This window comes from Lolium perenne, chromosome 1 (genome assembly GCF_019359855.2).
Source record: "Lolium perenne isolate Kyuss_39 chromosome 1, Kyuss_2.0, whole genome shotgun sequence".
Taxonomy (NCBI): Eukaryota; Viridiplantae; Streptophyta; class Magnoliopsida; order Poales; family Poaceae; genus Lolium; species Lolium perenne.
The window spans coordinates 241,911,589-241,932,919 of record NC_067244.2 but is presented as its reverse complement, the minus strand read 5'-3'; positions in this window follow the sequence as shown (position 1 = coordinate 241,932,919).

Below are 21,331 nucleotides of genomic sequence, written 5' to 3'. Positions count from 1 at the left end.
GCCTCAGAAGGTTGGCGCGGAATATCCTGGCGTCGACAGCCTGCGTGCCTCTTATTTAGGTCGCGCCCCTAGCTGGTCTATTTAACTAATGCATGTCGTTAACCATGTTGAATCCTCGTTCCTCCTCGCTTGTTCGGATTTTATGATCTACTCTTTTCGTCAGTGTGCGGTGCGCGGGGAGTAGGGATGGCACAACGGGCCATCATCGGAGCCATTGTGGATGCACCCCAGGTTTCGCTCTCACCCCTACTTCACAGGAGGCGGAATGGGTGTCTACAGGTTGACATGTTGTAGGTAAACAACTCATTAGGTGGCTCTCATCCCTTGGAGAGGGTCCTTCTGCCGAGAAGTTGAATTTGTCCCTGAGAGGAGGCTTCTTTGCAAAGAGGGTGAATTGATCCTCCTAGAGAGGATTCTTCGTAGAAGAGAGAATAGATCCTCCTGGTGAGGCTTCCTCGTAGAAGAGTGAATAGATCCTCCTGGAGAGTGATACGTCTCAAATGTATCTATAATTTTTTATGCTCCATGCTTGTTTTACACCAATTCATATGTGTTTTGTTTACACTTCGTTGCAATTATACATGATTTTTGGCACTAACCTATTAACAAGATGCCACAATGCCAGTTCCCTGTTTTCTGCTGTTTTTGTATTTCATAAATGTTGTACAAGAAATATTCTCGGAATTGGACGAAACAAGCCAAAGTAAATACTTTACCGAAACGAAGACGAAGTCCAGAGGGGGGGGGACGAAGAGGCGCACCAGGGCGCCCACGCCACCTCTGGGCGCGACATAGGGCTGGCTGATGACCCACAAGTATAGGGGATCGCAACAGTCTTCGCGGGAAGTAAAACCCAATTTATTGATTCGACACAAGGGGAGACAAAGAATACTTGAAAGCCTTAACAGCGGAGTTGTCAATTCAGCTGCACCTGGAAATAGACTTGCTCGCAAGAGTTTATCAGTAGTAACAGTTTTATAGCGATGCTTGATAGTGAAATATCAGCAGCAGTGTAACAAAGACAACAGTAGTGATTATAGTAAACAACAGGATTAAAATACTGTAGGCACAGGGATGGATGAACGGGCGTTGCATGGATGAGAGAAACTCATGTAACAATCAAAGTAGGGCATTTGCAGATAGTAATAAAACAGTATCCAAGTACTAAACAATCCATAGGCATGTGTTCCATATTTAGTCGTACGTGCTCGCAATGAGAAACTTGCACAACATCTTTTGTCCTATCAGCCGGTGGCAGCCGGGCCTCTAGGGAATCTACTGGAAATTAAGGTACTCCTTTTAATAGAGCACCGGAGCAAAGCATTAACACTCCGTGAATACATGTGATCCTCACATCACTGCCTTCCCCTCCGGTTATCCCAATTTCTGTCACTTTGGGGCCTCGGGTTCCGGACAGCGACATGTGTATATGATGTCTACGCCCCCTCCTTTTCCTGTAGACAGTGTTGGGCCTCCAAGAGCAGAGGTTTGTAGAACAGCAGCAAGTTTCCCTTAAGTGGATCACCCAAGGTTTATCGAACTCAGGGAGGAAGAGGTCAAAGATATCCCTCTCATGCAACCCTGCAACCACAAAGCAAGAAGTCTCTTGTGTCCCCAACACACCTAATAGGTGCACTAGTTCGGTGAAGAGATAGTGAAATACAGGTGGTATGAATAAGCAGTAGCAACGGCACCAGAAAAGTGCTTTGCCCAGGACAGTAAACAAGCAGTAGTAACGCAGCAGTAGTAACGCAGTAAAACAGTAAACAAGCAGCGATAGCAGTATTTAGGAACAAGGCCTAGGGATTAGACTTTCACTAGTGGACACTCTCTACACTCTTGTTGGATGATGAACACATTGCGTAGGATTACACGAACCCTCAATGCCGGAGTTAACAAGCTCCACAATTCAATGTTCATATTTAAATAACCTTAGAGTGCATGAAAGATCAATACGACTAAACCAAGTACTAACATAGCATGCACACTGTCACCTTCATGCTAAGAATGGAGGCATAGATAATATCAATACTATCATAGCAATAGTTAACTTCATAATCTACAAGAGATCATAATCATAGCCTACGCCAAGTACTAACACGGATGCACACACTGTCACCATTACACCGTGCAGGAGGAATAAAACTACTTTAATAACATCACTAGAGTAGCACATAGATAAATTGTGATACAAAACATATTGCAATCATAAAGAGATATAAATAAGCACTTCACTATGCCATTCATAACAGTGAATAAGTATTCTGTGAAATATAGCCTAAGAGACCCACACGGTGCACACACTGTCACCTTTACACACGTGGGACAAGGAGTCTCCGGAGATCACATAAGTAAAATTCACTTGACTAGCATAACGACATCTAGATTACAAGCATCATCATATGAATCTCAATCATGTAAGGCAGCTCATGAGATTATTGTATTGAAGTACATAGGAGAGAGATGAACCACATAGCTACCGGTACAGCCCCGAGCCTCGATGGAGAACTACTCCCTCCTCATGGGAGACAGCAGCGGTGATGGAGATGGTGGTGGTGTCGATGGAGGAGCCTTCCGGGGGCACTTCCCCGTCCCGGCGGCGTGCCGGAACAGAGACTCCTGTCCCCCAGATCTTGGCTTCGCGATGGCGGCGGCTCTGGAAGGTTTTCTCTGGTTCCGTCGAACGTATCAGGGTTTTCGCGATGGAGGCTTTAAATAGGCGGAAGGGCAAGGTCGGTGGACTTCTGGGGGGCCCACACTATAGGGGGGCACGGGCCCCCCTTGGCCGCGCCGGCCTAGGGTTTGGTGGCCCTGTGCCCCCTCTCTGGCGGTTCTCGTGTGTTCTGGATGCTTCCGGGCAAAATAGGAACCTGGGCGTTGATTTCGTCCGATTCCGAGAATATTTCGTTACTAGGATTTCTGAAACCAAAAACAGCAGAAAACAGGAACTGGCACTTCGGCATCTTGTTAATAGGTTAGTTCCAGAAAATGCACGAATATGACATAAAGTGTGCATAAAACATGTAGATATCATCAATAATGTGGCATGGAACATAAGAAATTATCGATACGTCGGAGACGTATCAGCATCCCCAAGCTTAGTTCTGCTCGTCCCGGGCAGGTAAAACGATAACAAAGATAATTTCTGGAGTGACATGCCATCATAACCTTGATCATACTATTTGTAAAGCATATGTAGTGAATGCAGCGATCAAAACAATGTATATGACATGAGTAAACAAGTGAGTCATACAGCAAATACTTTTCATGAATAGTACTTAAAGACAAGCATCAATAAGTCTTGCATAAGAGTTAACTCATAAAGCAATAATTCAAAGTAAAAGCATTGAAGCAACACAAAGGAAGATTAAGTTTCAGCGGTTGCTTTCAACTTGTAACATGTATATCTCATGGATATTGTCAACATAGAGTAATATAATAAGTGCAATATGCAAGTATGTAGGAATCAATGCACAGTTCACACAAGTGTTTGCTTCTTGAGGTGGAGAGAAATAGGTGAACTGACTCAACAATGAAAGTAAAAGAATGGTCCTCCATAGAGGAAAAGCATCGATTGCTATATTTGTGCTAGAGCTTTGATTTTGAAAACATGAAACAATTTTGTCAACGGTAGTAATAAAGCATATGTATCATGTAAATTATATCTTACAAGTTGCAAGCCTCATGCATAGTATACTAATAGTGCCCGCACCTTGTCCTAATTAGCTTGGACTACCGGATCATCGCAATGCACATGTTTTAACCAAGTGTCACAAAGGGGTACCTCTATGCCGCCTGTACAAAGGTCTAAGGAGAAAGATCGCATTGGATTTCTCGCTATTGATTATTCTCAACTTAGACATCCATACCGGGACAACATAGACAACAGATAATGGACTCCTCTTTTATGCATAAGCATGTAGCAACAATTAATAATTTTCTCATATGAGATTGAGGATATATGTCCAAAACTGAAACTTCCACCATGGATCATGGCTTTAGTTAGCGGCCCAATGTTCTTCTCTAACAATATGCATGCTTAACCATAAGGTGGTAGATCTCTCTTACTTCAGACAAGACAGACATGCATAGCAACTCACATGATATTCAACAAAGAATAGTTGATGGCGTCCCCAGAAACATGGTTATCGCACAATAAGCAACTTAATAAGAGATAAAGTGCATAAGTACATATTCAATACCACAATAGTTTTTAAGCTATTTGTCCCATGAGCTATATATTGCAAAGGTGAATGATGGAATTTTAAAGGTAGCACTCAAGCAATTTACTTTGGAATGGCGGAGAAATACCATGTAGTAGGTAGGTATGGTGGACACAAATGGCATAGTGGTTGGCTCAAGTATTTTGGATGCATGAGAGGTATTCCCTCTCGATACAAGGTTTAGGATAGCAAGGCTATTTGAAACAAACACAAGGATGAAGCGGTGCAGCAAAACTCACATAAAAGACATATTTAAAACATTATAAGACTCTACACCTTCTTCCTTGTTGTTCAAACTCAATACTAGAAATTATCTAGATCTTAGAGAGACCAAATATGCAAACCAAATTTTAGCATGCTCTATGTATTTCTTCATTAATGGGTGCAAAGTATATGATGCAAGAGCTTAAACATGAGCACAACAATTACAAAGTATCACATTATCCAAGACATTATAGCAATTTACTACATGTATCATTTTCCAATTCCAACCATATAACAATTTAACGAAGAAGAAACTTCGCCATGAATATTATGAGTAAAGCCTAAGGACATACTTGTCCATATGCTACAGCGGAGTGTGTCTCTCTCCCACAAAGTGAATGCTAGGATCCATTTTATTCAAACAAAACAAAAACAAAAACAAACCGACGCTCCAAGCAAAGCACATAAGATGTGATGGAATAAAAATATAGTTTCAGGGGAGGAACCTGATAATGTTGTCGATGAAGAAGGGGATGCCTTGGGCATCCCCAAGCTTAGACGCTTGAGTCTTCTTGATATATGCAGGGGTGAACCACCGGGGCATCCCCAAGCTTAGACTCTTCACTCTTCTTGATCATAGTATATCATCCTCCTCTCTTGACCCTTGAAAACTTCCTTCACACCAAACTTCTCATAAACTTCATTAGAGGGGTTAGTACATAATCAAAAACTCACATGTTCAGAGGTGACACAATCATTCTTAACACTTCTGGACATTGCTCAAAGCTACTGGAAGGTAATGGAACAAAGAAATCAACCCAACACAGCGAAAGAAGCAATGCGAAATAAAAGGCAGAATCTGTCAAAACAGAACAGTCCGTAAAGACGAATTTTTAATAAATACTTCCGTTGCTCAGATCAGAAAACTCAAAACTAATGAAAGTTGCGTACATATCTGAGGAACACGCACGTAAATTGGCATATTTTTCTGAGTTACCTACAGAGAAAACAGCCCAGATTCGTGACAGATAGAAATCTGTTTCTGCGCAGAAATCCAAATCTAGTATCAACCTTCGATTAGAGGCTTCACTTGGCACAACAAAACACAAAACTAAGATAAGGAGAGGTTGCTACAGTAGTAAACAACTTCCAAGACACAAATATAAAACAAAGTACTGTAGCAAAATAACACATGGGTTATCTCCCAAGAAGTTCTTTCTTTATAGCCATTAAGATGGGCTCAGCAGTTTTAATGATGCACTCGCAAGAAATAGTATTTGAAGCAAAAAGAGAGCATCAAGAGGCAAATTCAAAACACATTTAAGTCTAACATGCTTCCTATGCATAGGAATCTTGTAAATAAACAAGTTCATGAAGAGCAAAGTAACAAGCATAGGAAGATAAAACAAGTGTAGCTTCAAAAATTTCAGCACATAGAGAGGTGTTTTAGTAACATGAAAATTTCTTCAACCATATTTTCCTCTCTCATAATAACTTTCAGTAGCAACATGAGCAAAATCAACAATATAACTATCACATAAAGCATTCTTATCATGAGTCTCATGCATAAAATTATTACTCTCCACATAAGCATAGTCAATTTTATTAGTTGTAGTGGGTGCAAATTCAACAAAGTAGCTATCATTATTATTCTCATCATCAAATATAGGAGGCAAAGTATCATCAAAGAAAATTTTCTCCTCAATGCTTGGGGGACTAAAAAGATCATGAAAACCAGCTTCCCCAAGCTTAGAACTTTCTATATCATTATAAACAATGGTGTTCAAAGCGTTCATACTAATATTACTACCAGCATGCAAATAAGATTCCATAGGTTTTTTAATTTTCACATCAAACAATCCATGTTTTAAATCAGGAAATAGCATAAGAAGCTCATTCTTGTCCATTATGCCAAACTAGTGTAAACAAGAAACAAAAAGATGCAATTGCAGGATCTAAAGGAAATAGCTTCGAGTACTTACAATGCGCCGGAAAATAGCTTAGTAGCCGAGATCCGGAGTGTGAGTACCTTTTACCTTTCCTCTGCAAGAACGGCGCCAGAAAATAGCTTGATGTCTACGCCCCCTCCTTTTCCTGTAGACAGTGTTGGGCCTCCAAGAGCAGAGGTGTAGAACAGCAGCAAGTTTCCCTTAAGTGGATCACCCAAGGTTTATCGAACTCAAGGAGGAAGAGGTCAAAGATATCCCTCTCATGCAACCCTGCAACCACAAAGCAAGAAGTCTCTTGTGTCCCCAACACACCTAATAGGTGCACTAGTTCGGCGAAGAGATAGTGAAATACAGGTGGTATGAATAAGCAGTAGCAACAGCACCAGAAAAGTGCTTTGCCCAGGACAGTAAACAAGCAGTAGTAACGCAGCAGTAGTAACGCAGTAAAACAGTAAACAAGCAGCGATAGCAGTATTTAGGAACAAGGCCTAGGGATTAGACTTTCACTAGTGGACACTCTCAACATTGATCACATAACAGAATAGATAAATGCATACTCTACACTCTTGTTGGATGATGAACACATTGCGTAGGATTACACGAACCCTCAATGCCGGAGTTAACAAGCTCCACAATTCAATGTTCATATTTAAATAACCTTAGAGTGCATGAAAGATCAATACGACTAAACCAAGTACTAACATAGCATGCACATTGTCACCTTCATGCTAAGAAAGGAGGCATAGATAATATCAATACTATCATAGCAATAGTTAACTTCATAATCTACAAGAGATCATAATCATAGCCTACGCCAAGTACTAACACGGATGCACACACTGTCACCATTACACCGTGCAGGAGGAATAAAACTACTTTAATAACATCACTAGAGTAGCACATAGATAAATTGTGATACAAAACATATTGCAATCATAAAGAGATATAAATAAGCACTTCACTATGCCATTCATAACAGTGAATAAGTATTCTGTGAAATATAGCCTAAGAGACCCACACGGTGCACACACTGTCACCTTTACACACGTGGGACAAGGAGTCTCCGGAGATCACATAAGTAAAATTCACTTGACTAGCATAACGACATCTAGATTACAAGCATCATCATATGAATCTCAATCATGTAAGGCAGCTCATGAGATTATTGTATTGAAGTACATAGGAGAGAGATGAACCACATAGCTACCGGTACAGCCCCGAGCCTCGATGGAGAACTACTCCCTCCTCATGGGAGACAGCAGCGGTGATGGAGATGGTGGTGGTGTCGATGGAGGAGCCTTCCGGGGGCACTTCCCCGTCCCGGCGGCGTGCCGGAACAGAGACTCCTGTCCCCCAGATCTTGGCTTCGCGATGGCGGCGGCTCTGGAAGGTTTTCTCTGGTTCCGTCGAACGTATCAGGGTTTTCGCGATGGAGGCTTTAAATAGGCGGAAGGGCAAGGTCGGTGGACTTCTGGGGGGCCCACACTATAGGGGGGCACGGGCCCCCCTTGGCCGCGCCGGCCTAGGGTTTGGTGGCCCTGTGCCCCCTCTCTGGCGGTTCTCGTGTGTTCTGGATGCTTCCGGGCAAAATAGGAACCTGGGCGTTGATTTCGTCCGATTCCGAGAATATTTCGTTACTAGGATTTCTGAAACCAAAAATAGCAGAAAACAGGAACTGGCACTTCGGCATCTTGTTAATAGGTTAGTTCCAGAAAATGCACGAATATGACATAAAGTGTGCATAAAACATGTAGATATCATCAATAATGTGGCATGGAACATAAGAAATTATCGATACGTCGGAGACGTATCAGTATACAACTTGCAGGTAAGATCATAAAACCAATGAATATCATCATGAAACAATAACATGTTCAGATCTGAGATCATGGCACTCGGGCCCTAGTGACAAGCATTAAGCATAACAAGTTGCAACAATATCATCAAAGTACCAATTACGGACACTAGGCACTATGCCCTAACAATCTTATGCTATTACATGACCAATCTCATCCAATCCCTACCATCCCCTTCAGCCTACAGCAGGGGAATTACTCACACATGGATGGGGGAAACATGGCTGGTCGATGGAGAGGTGTCGGTGGTGATGATGGCGATGATCTCCTCCAATTCCCCGTTCCGGCGGAGTGCCAAAACAGAGTTTCTGGTCCCGAGACGGAGTTTCGCGATGGTGGCGGCGTTCTGGATGGTTTCTGGCGACTTCGACTTCCCCCCTCGCATTTTTAGATCGAAACCCTTAAATAGTCCAGAGGGGGGCGTCAGAGGCTGGCCGAGGCGGCCTCACCATAGGGCGGCACGCCCCCCTCCTAGGTCGCGCCGGCCCATGGTGTGGGGGGCGTGGGCCCCCTGGCCTGCCCTTCTGGCTCCGTGAATCTTCTGGAAAAATAAGCCCTTTGACATTAATTCCGGGGATTTTCCTGAAAGTTGAATTTCTGCACAAAAATGAGACACCAGGGCAATTCTGCTGAAAACAGCGTTAGTCCATGTTAGTTGTATCCAAAATACACAAATTAGAGGCAAAACAATAGCAAAAGTGTTCGGGAAAGTAGATACGTTTTGGACGTATCAACTCCCCCCAAGCTTAGCTTATTGCTTGTCCTCAAGCAATTCGATTAACAATCGAGTGCGATAAAAGAACTTTCACGAACACATTTGTTCATATGATGTAAATATTCTCATGATATGGACAAGTACTTAGGCAATTCATAATAAGATACATGCAAATAAAATCATCTAATAGCTATGTCAATCATGGAAAAGGTACCAACACATTAATAATAAGCATCATGAATCATGTCTATTAGCAGGATTGCAATATTCATAAAAGGATATGATAAAGTGGTATATCGCTTGCCCGTATTTGTACAGCAAAACATAAATGCTCGGGCACCTTTGAAGTTCATGGAAAGACTAGAAGTAGAGATTGTCAAAGATAAAAGCATCAAAGTTATACCACAATTAATCATATTTTGGGACAATCATATTATATTAAGAATGACAGTTGTGCTCTCAAGAAAGTGCTCAAAGAAAATATGGTGACTTAACATAAAAGTAAAAGATTGACCCTTCGCAGAGGGAAGCGGGGATTAACATGCGCTAGAGCTTTTCATTTTTAAAACAGGAGTAAAAATTATTTTGAGAGGTGTTTGTTGTTGTCAACGAATGGTAATGGGTACTCCAACTACCTCGTCAACCAGACTTTCAAGAGCGGCTCCCATTAAGGATGTTATCTCTACCAGCAAGGTAGATCATCCCTCTTCTCTTTTGTTTACACATGTACTTTAGTTTTATTATGGGTGACACTCCCCCCAACCTTTGCTTACACAAGCCATGGCTAACCGAATCCTCAGGTGCCTTCCAACAATTTCATACCATGGAGGAGTGTCTATTTGCAAAATTAAGTTGCTTACTGATGAATCAGGGCAAAACATGTGAAGAGAATGAAGTTTGATTAATTGGGGCTGGGAACCCCGTTGCCAGCTCTTATTATGAAAGTCGTCAAAAGTAAATGACAACGTTGAAAGATAAACACCACATACTTCCTCATGAGCTATAAAACATTGACACAAATTGAGAAGCATTTTGAAGGTTTAAAGGTAACGCATGAGAATTTACTTGGAATGGTTTGAAATGCCATGCATAGGTATTTATGGTGGACACTTTGGAATAACTTGGTTTTCAGGGGTTTGGAAGCACGAGCAGTGTTCCCGCTCAGTACAAGTGAAGGCTAGCAATAGACTGGGGAGCGATAATCAAGAGAGCAGTAACCATCATAATCATGCTTGCGGCAAAATAAATTAATGGAAGCATAAAAGTGATACAAGAACTCTGACGCAAAGTAAATTATCGAGGCTTAATTGACTTTTGTTCAGTCATATGCATGCGTGAGCATGTGCCAAGTCGATTCGAATGAATTATTCAGAGGAGGATACCACAATGTCATACCTATTTATGAATAAAACAATGCAAGCAAACATCTATGACATGCTACTCATATTAATAAGCTGGAGCTAGACATGAGAGATCATGAACTACTAGACTTTCTTAAATGACATATACCTCACATGAACCAACTAAGCATGCTCACATGGATGAGTATATGTACAAAAATGAAAACAAATAGAGTTCATACCAGCCTCTCACCACAGTTGAATTATCGTAGATCGTCATTATTGCCTTTCACTTGTGTAGCTTGAATAATATGAAATGAAAACCACGCTCCAGCCACCGAAGACCATTAAACTCCATAATGAACTTTACAAAACCAAAGAAGAACAACAAATATTTTTGGTGTTTTCAAATTGGAGATAAGAACAAAAGGAAACAAGCAAACAAAGCAAAATCTTTTTGGATTTTCTTATAGCAAACCAATGATAGCAAACAAAGTAAAATAAGAGTAAGAAACCAAAATAAGCAAATGGGGAAGAGAAACAACAGAAATATTTTTGGTATTTTTGTGTTTTAGGAAAGAAACAAAGCAAAAACAAGAAAATGAAAACTAAAAGAGTTACATAAATACAAGGCAGCAGAAATTCGTCAAACTTGACAGCAGTACAGTAATAGATTTTTAAGAAATTCTTCCGCTGCTCAGCTCGAAAAGTGTTCAACTAATGAAAGTTAGATAACAACCTGGGGAACATGCACAAAAATTGGCTTCGCAAAATAACATTCTGGCTGTTTTTGAGAATGTTTTTGGTATCAGTCCAGAATCTGTTTTCAGGCAGCACTTCCCCAAATATCATCTCCCTCTTATTAGAAAACCACTTTAAGAAGCTAAACAAGTATGTACAAGTATCCAGCAACTATAATATGTAAAGAATTAGTGATGCCGGTATACCTCCTCCCAAGCTTAGGTTTTTGGCCTAAGTAGAGTTCAATCCCATGGTGCCCATGAAGTAGCACCTCCGTAGTACGACAAAGATGGATCCTATTCTGGGTATGCGCTGGAAGAAGCACCAGGATACGTGACGGTGTAGTCGTAGGAGGGCTCGGCGTCCTCAGAGTCATGCTCCTGGTGGAAGCCATGTATCTTCAGTTGCTCATCCACCTCCTCCTTAGAGCGCGACCACGGTTTCCTGTGAATACTGAACAAATCTGGCCGCGGCAAAGGGATTTCCCTCTCATCCCCGTCAGTACACAACATTCTATAGACCATATTATCTAAACTAGAGTCAGTTGTAACAAAGTGATGACTCTTCATAGCAGCAATATCAAGCCTTATAGGAGTTAATTTCACATCAGTAGGGTTAGAAGGAAGATCTAGATATGCTAAAATGCGTGATGCAACAATTCCTCCAAAAATAGGCCCCATGTTAGACAAACGGCGAGCAACAAGAGCACCAAGATGATAAGGTGTCTCTCCAGTAAGTGCAGCAACCAAGAAAGCAAGATGATAACTAGAAATATTGCTAGTGTTCTCCCTACCAAGAATGCTAGTAGCAAGATAATAAGCGAAATATCTAATGGCAGGGAGTTGAATGTTTCTTATCTTGCCGCGCTGAATGGTGCGGCAATCATCATTGGTGACTCCTCGATAGAGCTCCAGCAAAGCATTGGGATTATTCTCGATCTTCTTCGCTGTACCTACAGGGGCAATATCCAATGCAGTACAAAAATTCTTCGACTTCATAGTAATAGGATTACCATAAATCCTGAATCCAACTGATGGTTGATAGTGCTTGTTGTTGAACTGAAAGCTCTCAACAAAGATTTTAGTCAGCATGTAGTATTGATCCCTCTTGTCTTCCATATAGGCGGTTAAGCCCACATTACCGATGAGGACCAAGAAATCATCCAGCAACCCTGCATTACTCAAAAAGTTATAACATGGAAAAGATGAAGCGTTAGGGACTCCATTGTCCTCTTCGGCTTCGAAGCTCGGTGCGATGACGTCCTCATTATAGGATCGTCTAATCCGAGTGGATGCCCTTGAGGGCCTCCCCGTGCTTGTCGTCTCTCTTTCAAACACTTCTCCAAAGTTATAGTTATCCATCTTCCTTTTCTGAAATTTTTCAACAAACATTATAAAATTTGATTTGGTGACATATAATTGAGGGAAACTACTATAGGAACTTGCTAGAGTACTAAACATGCATCAAAACTAGTTTTCACCACTTAGAAAAAGCATGCTAGCTCACTAAACATGTTACCTACAGCAACAAAATATTCAATATATACTCAACCAAACAAAATTCTACTTGGATAATCGGAGGAGTCACATACCGGAGAGAAAATGTGCCAAATTTCAGACAGAAATCTGGGCTGAGCAAAGAGATCGAGAAATCCTGAGCTCTTGAGCAGAAACGCGAGTGAGAGAAAGCTGGTGCGAGTTTTTCGGGAGAGAGAGTGAGATGGGAGGAAGAGATGACTTAGTGGGGCAAGGAGGGGCCCACACCACAGGGTGGCGCGCCCCCCTCCTTGGCCGCGCCGGCTGGTGGGGTGCAGCCCTGGGGTGCCCCACTGGTCATCACCAGGTGCTCCCAGGTGCCTCTTCGAAAAATAAGACCAACGGTATAATTTTTGTGAATTTTTGAAAACTTTGAAAAATCCACATTTCTGGGTATTAAATTTATTATTACTGGGCAGAAAAAGATTTTCAAATCTCTAATTAACTAAAGAACTTTGCAAAAAAAAAGTGCTACAGCAAGTAGAACAAGTGGAGGAAAGAAAGAAATGTTGTTTCGTTCCTCTATGCATATAAAATGAATTTGTTAACAAGGTTGATCAAGTCTTGCCACCAAACAAATTTTACATAGCATAAGAAGAAATAAACCTCAAATCAATCATGTTACCTTGAATTGTATTGATATGGATCCAATCATAATATTTTGATATCCTTCTTTAGGCTCATATATATATAGGACAATCAATAGTTCCCACTTTGATAGTTCTCACATTAGAAATTGTATTAACTCCACATACTTTATCAATCTTCTTGGGGAAATAAACAGTATGTTCCTTGTCATCAACATTGAAAGTAACTTTTCCTTTATTGCAATCAATAACAGCCCCTGCGGTGTTAAGAAAAGGTCTCCCAAGAATAATAGACATATTATCATCTTCAGGCATTTCCAACACAACAAAATCAGTTAATATCAAGCAGTTATTAGTAACTTGAACAGAAACATCCTCACATATACCAACAAGAATAGCAGTAGATTTATCAGCCATTTGCAAAGATATATCAGTCGGTATCAACTTATCTAAATAAAGTCTCTTGTAAAGAGAAAAAGGCATAACACTCACACCTGCTCCCAAATCACATAGAACAGTTCTAACATAATTATTCTTAATAGAACAAGGAATAGTCGGTATACCTGGGTCGCCCAGCTTCTTTGGAACTTTGCCATTGAAAGAGTAATTAGCAAGCATAGTGGAAATCTCCTCATTAGGAATTTTCCTTTTATTAGAGACAATATCTTTCATATACTTTGAATAAGGAGGCAATTTAATAGCATCAGTCAGAACAAAAGTTTCATCCAATCGCAAAATTTATTAATAGTGTTCTTCTTCCTTTGATTTTAGTTTCTTAGCAGGAAAAGGCATTTGCTTTTGAACCCATGGTTCTCTTTCATTACCATGTTTCCTAGCAATAAAATCTTCTTTAGTATACTTTTAATTTTTAGCATGCTTTTCAGGTTCATCTTCAACCTCTTCTTTATCAGAAGCATCATTCTTATCATTATCTTTATCATGTTCATTACCACTTTCAGTTTCAGCATCAGAAATAGAAATACTATTAGGATCATTAACAGGTTCAGAGGATTCTACAACATTTTTTTGTTTCTTCTTCTTTTTCTTAGAAGGAGCACTAGGTTCAATTCGTTGAGAATCTTGTTCAACTCTTTTGGGATGCCCCTCAGGATATAGAGAATCCTGGGTAGAAACACCGCCTCTAGTTGTTACTTCATAAGCATGTTTTTCTTTAGAACTATTTTTTAACAAGTCATTTTGCACTTTAGTGAGTTGATCAATTTGAGTTTGAATCATATGAAAATGTTTAACAAGCATCTTAACATCATTGGAGGTTCTCTCCACAATATCATGCAAATTACTAATAGCTTGAGAATTTTCCATTAAATGATTCTCTACTCTCATATTAAAATTTTCTTGCTTAACAATATAATTATCAAACTCATCTAAGCATTGAGCAGGAGGTTTTGAATACGGAATATCTTCCCTAGTAAAGCGTTGAAGAGAGTTTCCCTCAATCATGGATGAAGGGGGAATTATCTTGCATAAATCTTCTATGGGAGGTAAGTTCTTCATATCTTCAGATTTAATACCTTTCTCCTTAAGAGATTTCTTGGCTTCCCTCATATCTTCATCATTTAATTTAATTAAACCCCTCTTCTTCAATATCGGCGTCGGGACTGGTTCAGGTGTAGTCCAATCATCATGATTCTGGCCTATTTTAGCCAATAATTCTTCAGCTTCGTCTGGAGTTCTTTTCCTGAAAACACAACCAGCACAACTATCCAAATATGCTCTAGACTCAATGGTTAGTCCACTATAAAATATATCAAGTAAATCATGCTTTTCCAGATCATGTCCAGGTCGAGCTCTGATAAGAGAACAAAATCTTGCCCATGCTTCAGGAAATTTCTCTCCATCTTCCTGGTCAAAGCTATAAATTTTCTGCAAAGCAACATGTTGAGCACTAGCAGGAAAGTATTTCCGAAAGAAAACATCAAGCAAACCACTTGGACTATCAATAGATCCAGGAGGCAAACTATTATACCAAGTTTTAGCATCATCCTTTAATGAGAAAGGAAAATTTTTAGCAACAAAATAAGTATGCAACTTGACATCATCAGAAAACAAGCTACTCAAAGTAGAAAGTTCATTCATGTGTTCTACAGCACTTTCTTTTTCAGTACCACAAAAGGGTGTTTTCTCAACAATAGCTATATGAGATAGATCAAGAGAAAAATCATAATCTTTATCCTTAATGTTTATAGGAGATGTGGCAAATTTAGGATCAGGAGATAGCTTATATCTAACAGTATGTTGTGCAAGAAACTTTTTAATTTTTCTTTCATCAGTAGTAGCATTGCATTTATCAATAAAATCATCATCAAGTTCCACATAATCCTAATCAGGATCATCACTAGAATATTCAACAGACTCAGGTGAATTAACATGTGTAACAATATTTTCATTAGGAGTTTCAGTATTTTCAATTTGTCTAGACCTAGCAATTGTAGCATCTAGAAAAGATCCCAATGAACCACTATCATCAAGCACAGCAGAAGCATCATCAAAATTATAAGAATTTTTAGATTCAGCAGAAGTACCAGTAAATGAAGCTTGTGGTGGTGAAACAAGTTGACTTATCACGGATGGTGAATCAACAGCAGCAGAGGTACTCAGAGTTGTACCTTTTCTTGTAGTGGATGGTAATATGGCGACTTTAGGATCGCGAGATTTACCCATGATGGAGAATTTGCAGCGAACAATATCAATCCAAGTGAACTTGCAAATAAAGCTATGCTCCCCGACAACGGCGCCAGAAAATAGTCTTGATGACCCACAAGTATAGGGGATCGCAACAGTCTTCGCGGGAAGTAAAACCCAATTTATTGATTCGACACAAGGGGAGATAAATAATACTTGAAAGCCTTAACAGCGGAGTCTTCAATTCAGCTGCACCTGGAAACAGACTTGCTCGCAAGAGTTTATCAGTAGTAACAGTTTTATAGCAGTAGCAGTAGTGAAATATCAGCAGCAGTGTAACAAAGACAGCAGTAGTGATTATAGTAAACAGCAGGATTAAAATACTGTAGGCACAGGGATGGATGAACGGGCGTTGTATGGATGAGAGAAACTCATGTAACAATCAAAGTAGGGCATTTGCAGATAGTAATAAAACAGTATCCAAGTACTAAACAATCCATAGGCATGTGTTCCATATTTAGTCGTACGTGCTCGCAATGAGAAACTTGCACAACATCTTTTGTCCTACCAGCCGGTGGTAGCCGGACCTCTAGGGAATCTACTGGAAATTAAGGTACTCCTTTTAATAGAGCACCAGAGCAAAACATTAACACTCCGTGAACACATGTGATCCTCACATCACTGCCTTCCCCTCCGGTTATCCCAATTTCTATCACTTTGGGGCCTCGGGTTCTGGACAGCGACATGTGTATACAACTTGCAGGTAAGATCATAAAACAATGAATATCATCATGAAACAATAACATGTTCAGATCTGAGATCATGGCACTCGGGCCCTAGTGACAAGCATTAAGCATAACAAGTTGCAACAATATCATCAAAGTACCAATTACTGACACTAGGCACTATGCCCTAACAATCTTATGCTATTACATGACCAGTCTCATCCAATGCCTACCATCCCCTTCAGCCTACAGCGGGGGAATTACTCACACATGGATGGGGGAAACATGGCTGGTCGATGGAGAGTCATCGGTGGTGATGATGGCGATGATCTCCTCCAATTCCCCGTCCCGGCGGAGTGCCAGAACGGAGTTTCTGGTCCCGAGACGGAGTTTCGCGATGGTGGCGGCGTTCTGGATGGTTTCTGGCGACTTCGACTTCCCCCCTCGCGTTTTTAGATCGAAACCCTTAAATAGTCCAGAGGGTGGCATCAGAGGCCGGCCGAGGCGGCCTCACCATAGGGCGGCGCGCCCCCCTCCTAGGCCGCGCCGGCCCATGGTGTGGGGGCCGTGGGCCCCCCGGCCTGCCCTTCTGGCTCCGTGAATCTTCTGGAAAAATAAGCCCTTTGACATTAATTCCGGGGATTTTCCTGAAAGTTGAATTTCTGCACAAAAACGAGACACCAGGGCAATTCTGCTGAAAACAGCGTTAGTCCGTGTTAGTTGTATCCAAAATACACAAATTAGAGGCAAAACAATATCAAAAGTGTTCGGGAAAGTAGATACGTTTTGGACGTATCACTGGCCCGCGCCTAGGGCAGGTTTGGGGCTCACAGGCGCCCACTGACCTGAATCCTCCGCCTATATATAAATCTTCTCGGGAAAACCTTGGATACATGAGCCTCCGTCCACGAAAAGTTCCGTCGCGGCCGCCATCGCCGAACCCATCTTGGGGGGTTCTGAAGCTCTTCACGGCACCCTGCCGAAGGGGAAAATCATCGCCGGAGGCATCTACATCGCCATGACCGCCTCCGAAGTGATGCGTGTGTAGTTCATCCCTGGACTATGGGTCCATACCAGTAGCTAGATCGTTGTCTTCTCCACTTTGTGCTTCATGTATCGATCTTGTGAGCTGCCCTACATGACCAGGATCATCTTTATGTAATCATCTATGTTTGGTTTACTGGGATCCGATGAATATTGTGTACTATGTTAAGATTGATTATATATTCATGTCATATGTTATTTGTGATCTTGCATGCTCTCCGTTGCTAGTAGAAACTCTGTCCAAGTGGATACTTGTGACTCCAAGAGGGGGTATTTATGCTCGATAGTAGGTTCATGCCTCGAGTTTCCTGGGAGAGTGACTTTATAACTTCTAAGGTTGTAGATGTGTTGTTGCTACTAGGGATAACCCAACAATGTTTTATCCGAGAGTAACTCTATTGCTTACTTTACACACATTGCTTAATGCGATAGTCTGTTGCTTGCAACTTTATACTAAAAGGGGTGCGGACGCTAACCTCAAGGTGGATTAATAGTCATAGACGCAGTTGATTACGGTCTATGTATTATGTTGTAATGCCCAATACCAAATTATCATACTAATCATCTTGTCATGTATCGATCGATATTCTGTCAATTGCCTACACCTCTAGTGAACTGTGGATCCCGGTCCTATTTTCTTTACTGATAAATTCAATTGCAATTCTGTTTTGTTTACTTTCTGCAAACATCTCCTTTCATTTGATACGTCTAATCCTTTGTGTTCAGCAAACCGGTGAGATTGACAACCTCACTGTAAGTTGGGGCAAAGTATTTGGGTTGTGTTGTGTGCAGGTTCTACGTTGTTGCTGACGCCGGTAGTGCGCCCTGGCACTAGTCAGCCAGCAACACCTTCTTAAGTCACACCTTTCTCCTACTGGTCGATTAAACCTTGGTTTCGTATTGAGGGAAAACTTGCTGATGTGCTCTTCACACCTTCCTCTTAGGGTTCCCCAACAGCGTGTCTGCGTACTATGAGTGCACGCCAGCAAGACTTTTTCTGGCGTCGTTGCTGGGGAGAAAGAGGAAATATTCTAGGAATTGGACGAAACAAAAGCCGAAGTCAATATTTTACCGTAACGAAGACGAAGTCTGAAGGTGAGACAAAGAGGAGCCACATAGGCGCCAAACCACCCCTTAGGGCAGCCAGGCCTGGGCCCGCACCAAGGCATGGTGTGGCCCACCTAGGTGGCCACCGACATCGCCCCTCCGCCTATTTAATCACGATCTCGGGAAAACCCTGAATACCCGAGCTTCCATCCACGAAAAAGTTCTATCGCGGCCGCCATTGCCGAACCCATCTCTGGGGGTTTTGAAGCTCTTCTCGGCACCCTGCCAAAGGGGAAATGATCGCTGGAGACATCTACATCGCCATGCATGCCTCCGAAGTGATGCGTGAGTAGTTCATCCCTGGAATATGGGTCCATAGCAGTAGCTAGATGGTTGTTTTCTCCAATTTGTGCCTCATGTTTAGATCTTGTGAGCTGACCTACATGATCAAGATCATCCTAATCCTACATGTTGTGTTTGCTGGGATCCGATAAATATTGTATACTATGTTGAGGTCGATTATATATTCATGTCATATTTTATTTGTGATCTTGAATGCTCTCCGTTGCTAGTAGATACTCTGGCCAAGTAGATGCTTGTGACTCCAAGAGGGGATATTTATGCTCGATAGTAGGTTCATGCCTCTTGTTTTCTAGGAGAGTGACAATAACTTCTAAGATTTTAGATGTGTTGTTGCTACTAGGGAGAAAACAATAATGTTTTATCCGAGGGTAATTCTATTGTTTACTTTACACACATTGCCTAATGCGATAATCTGTTGCTTGCAACTTAATACTGAAAGGGGTTCGGACGATAACCGTAAGGTGGATTAGTAGTCATAGACGCAGTTGGATTACGGTCTATGTATTATGTTGTAATGCCCAAACGAATCTCATAGTAATCATCTTGTCATGTATGGTCGGTATTCTGTCAATTGCCCAGCTCTAATTTATTCACCCAGCATGCTATTTATCTTTGCGGAGAGACACCACTAGTGAACTATGGACCCCGGTCCTTTCCTTTACACTGATAAATTCAACCACTGCAATCATGTTCTTTTACTTACTGCAAATCTCTGTTCTCTTTAATTACTGCAAACATCTCTTTCCACTCGATACGTCCAATCCTTTGTGTTCAGCAAACCGGTGAGATTGATAACCTCACTGTAAGTTGGGCAAAGTACTTTGATTGTGTTGTGTGCAGGTTCCACGTTATTGCTGACGCTGGTAGTGCGCCCTACCACTAGTTAACTAGCAACACCTTCAGAAGTCACGCCTTTCTCCTAGTCGATTAAACCTTGGTTTCGTACTAAGGGAAAACTTGTTGCTGTGCTCATCACACCTTCCTCTTGGGGTTTCCCAACCGCTTCCACAATAACCACCACCAAGATTGTTTGGCACCATCACCGGAACACCATCATGATGAGGTAAAACCCCTATGTCCTGCCTTCAAGTGGTATTGATCTTGCTCGAGGAGGAGTATGGTGTGCAAGGTGGTGGTGTTTCTCTTCCCCACATCTAGATGGTATCTGCTCTAGGTAGAAGATGATGGTATCTAAAGAACATCTAACACCGATCAGATCGGGATCCTTTCTACTGGGCAGTTGCCTCTCCTTTTATAGTGGCCTTGGCCCTCCTCCCCAAGAAAACTTGGCGGAGGGGAAACCACAGCATGGCCCAAGGAGAAGGACATTTGTTCCTAACCTAGCCATGGACTTGGTTCATGGCCACCCCAACTGGCTCGGCTCACATGGAGTGGTTGTGGAAGATGTCGACACTCCCTGTTGTACCTGCATTGTCCACCCCGCACCTTTAGGAAAGAGGGAAACGACCAGCTAGCTTTATGCAGGCAAATTTGGGCCTTCACTTCTCTTCCGTGTGTGTCATGGCTGGCGTCATCCTCCAGTAGCTTTACTCCCACGTGACCGGCTTTTGTGTTGGAATCTTGACAACATCTTCTGAGATACCTCTCGCGGAAGGAAGCTCAGCGAGGCCTTCTGGTAGCCTTGAAACGACTAAGTCCTGGATCCCTCGCGAGGTGTCCCTTGGCGAGGTGCGTCATCTCTCGCGGACACCTCATGTCTCTTGGAGAGGTGCTCCTTGTCTTCTGTTAGTGGGCTGCCTAGGGTGCCCAACAGCAGGTGTACATGGTACCCTTGGTTCCATAACACCGACACATCTGTTAGTCTGATATGTAGTGGGCATCTTCTGCATCAGCTAGTGCATCTTCAGTGACCTGGAATAGTGGTTCAATAGACACATCAAAGATAGTGTGCACATGAGTGATAAACTGGTAACTCACAAGTGCACAGTGTAGTTGTAGCACAATTCGATTGAGTTGTCGAATCCCACAAGGAGCTGACGGTAAAGTTAATTATACTATCCTATTAGAGTGCCAATTATAATTACCTGCGCAAAACTGGAACTAAACTTTGGTTGAAGGATGTTTAAAACTGAAAGTATAAATGGAAGAAAGCAAAGAAGAAAAAATAAAGTGTTGAAAGATTAAACAAAGCTTTGATGTTGAAATCAAGTAGTGATTCAAAACGCAGGCATGGGGTGAATAGGAGGACGGTGCATAGATGAGGTCATTCCTATAAAAATATTTGCATTAACATAAAGTAGTTGCAGCTGGTTCTAGACCTATCCAATGTAGGCATATTTCGCATATATATTGTTTGTGCAACAACAAAAAACTTGCACAACATCTATCGTCCTACCCT